Source organism: Triticum aestivum, chromosome 5D, assembly GCF_018294505.1.
Source record: "Triticum aestivum cultivar Chinese Spring chromosome 5D, IWGSC CS RefSeq v2.1, whole genome shotgun sequence".
NCBI classification, from domain to species: Eukaryota; Viridiplantae; Streptophyta; class Magnoliopsida; order Poales; family Poaceae; genus Triticum; species Triticum aestivum.
The window spans coordinates 43,008,664-43,011,092 of record NC_057808.1 but is presented as its reverse complement, the minus strand read 5'-3'; the positions used below and the strand labels follow the sequence as shown (position 1 = coordinate 43,011,092).

General features: G+C 63.2%; 1 pseudogene; it reads right to left on the bottom strand.

Annotated features, from left to right (window-relative positions):
- Nucleotides 1–676: 676 nt before the first annotated feature.
- On the bottom strand, nt 677–2,186 carry LOC123124223 (protein OCTOPUS-like; annotated as a pseudogene).
- Between the last annotated feature and the right edge of the window lie 243 nt (nt 2,187–2,429).

The following is a 2,429-nucleotide window of genomic DNA, read 5'->3' as shown; positions in this document are numbered from 1 at the left end:
AGCAAAATTTGACAAGGTTTTCCAATTCCAATATATTAAACTAAGAGGTAATAGCACCCCAGATACCCTAACTTGCACAGAATGAGATGATTCAGTCCCAAACTTGTAAAACTTAACTCCACCACACCTCAACTTGCACCTCATGTGATGATTTAGTCCCAGGCCAATCACAGCTCTACAATTGGCAGCCACGTGGCTGGACCGGTCAGCGCACGCACTTTTGCAGAAACCTCCCATCCGTTTTCTTTAATCAACCCGCACTCAGCGTCTGAACCCTGACCAGGATCGGCACGAACGGCGGCCCGTGCGCGTGGCGCGATGGATGAAGTGGCAGCGCTGGTCGTGCGACGTGCGCGGGCGCAGCACGCTCTGGACGCTCTTCCACCAAGACGACCGTGAGCGCGTCCGCGACGGCACGGCCTTCGGCGCATTCCCCGTCTCGTCCTCCGCCGCGGCCGCGGCGCTCCCCACCGAATTCCACCAGCTACCGACGACGAACGGAAGGAATGGCAGAAGAACAGCACGAGACAAACAAGTGATCACATGAGATAAACCTCGTTCCGTTCCATCCAAACCTACACAAGCATGTAATAAAAGGATTTATGACTATACCATTGCCCTTAATATGACCTTAATCACACTACTAAGCCTTAATCACTACTACTGCTGCAAAGAAACAACTCGACCGGAGTGCCGAGCTACTGGTCAGGTGAAACGAGATGCCACGCCTCAGTACAGCCGGAGCATGCTCCTCGCGAACGACTGCGACCGCAGGTGCCGGCCGCCGTTGGCCGGCAGCCCGGTGGCGCCGCGCCGGCCGCTGGCGCTCCGCAGCGGGGTCAGGTAGAACCGCAGCATGCCGTTGTCGGCGTGGTGCCCCGGCGAGTACCGAGCGCTGCGGTTCCGCTCCAGCACGCACTGGTCTTCCTGTCGCCGCTTGACGCTGCCGTGGCCGTCGACGAAGCAGCGCCGCGAGCTGCCCAGGCCGGCGCTGTTGCTGCTGAACGAGCTGCGCGCGCTGGCGTTGCTGTTGCACCTCTGCATCCCGGCGTTGCTGTACCCGCGGACGCGCAGCTCCGGCCACGGCTCCGAGAACGCGCGGTCCGCGGCGTCGGACGGGCTGCCCCGGCGGCCCGTGGCCCGGCGGTGTATGAAGCCCCAGAAGCTCCACGCCTTGCCTAGACGCCGTGGCTTCTTGGCAGGGCCCGGGAACGCGGCGTCTAGGGTCACCGGGAAGTCTTCGACGAGAGAGTTTGAGCTGAACCGTTGGTCGAGCAGGTCTTCGGCATGGTGGAAGTGGTAGAACTCTGAGTTGCCGGTCAGCGGGGACACCGTGGCATTGGTGATGGCGGCCGCTGCAGGGGCTGGCTTTGGGTCGGGCACTTCGAACGACCTTGGCAGCACGGAGCCTGACCGCTCCAGGCTCCGGCGCCTCCGGCTCGACGTGTCCATGTAGTAGTCTCGCGTCTGCGCCGAGCCTCTGGGGGTGTTGGCGTCGCCGTCGGGCTCGGGTTGCGAGTCATCTTCCACAAGAATTTAGCCGTCGGAGCGTTCCACCACGCCGGCAGGTGAGTCCTCGAGCGCGGAGAGGATGGGCGGGAGCCGTGACAGCGGCGGAGGCGCTCGGCCAAGTCCAATGCCGGCGCCGGCGCCGAAGAGGTAGCCATCCCAGGACGCGCGGGGCCCGTCCCAGGATAGACCTACATCGTCGACAGACATGCGGCCAGCATCAAGGGAGAATCTTGGGTCCGTGTCGCACGAACGACGGCCTCCGGCGAACTCCGAGCCTACCTCCCCATGAAGGCGGCTCCGCTGAAGGAAGGAGGGCTTGGATCGCTTCTCCGGCGGCGGCATTGCCGCGGCTACTGCCTTGCTGCCGGCCGCCTCCTCCTTCTTGAGCTTCTGCTTGCGCCTCCACTTGTGCCACTTCTTGCTGAAGACCGATGCAGCGAGCCGGAAGCTCCCGGCGATCTCCTTCAGGTCCATGGGCGGCGGCTTCTTGGGCTGCGAAGATTCGAGATCTATGTGATCCTTCATGGCCTTGACCTCCCCGGACCCATAAGCTTCGGTTTCCATCTCTCCCGAGGTGTCGACAACCAAGACGCGCTCCACCACCGGAGTTATCTCGTCAGAGCTCTCGGCCATAACGATCTCGTCCTCCAAGAAGATCTCTGGGACGCACGGTCGAGCCGATAGCAGCTGGTGGAATTCGGTGGGGAGCGCCGCGGCCGCGGCGGAGGACGAGACGGGGAACGCGTAGAAGGCCGTGCCATCGCGGACGCGCTCGCGGTCGTCCTGGTGGAAGAGCGCCCAGAGCGTTCTGCGCCCGCGCACGTCGCACGACCAGCGCTGCCGCTTCATTCATCGCGCCGCGCGCCATGCTGCCATGCGCACGGGCCGCCGTTCGTGCCGATCCTGGTCAGTTGGTT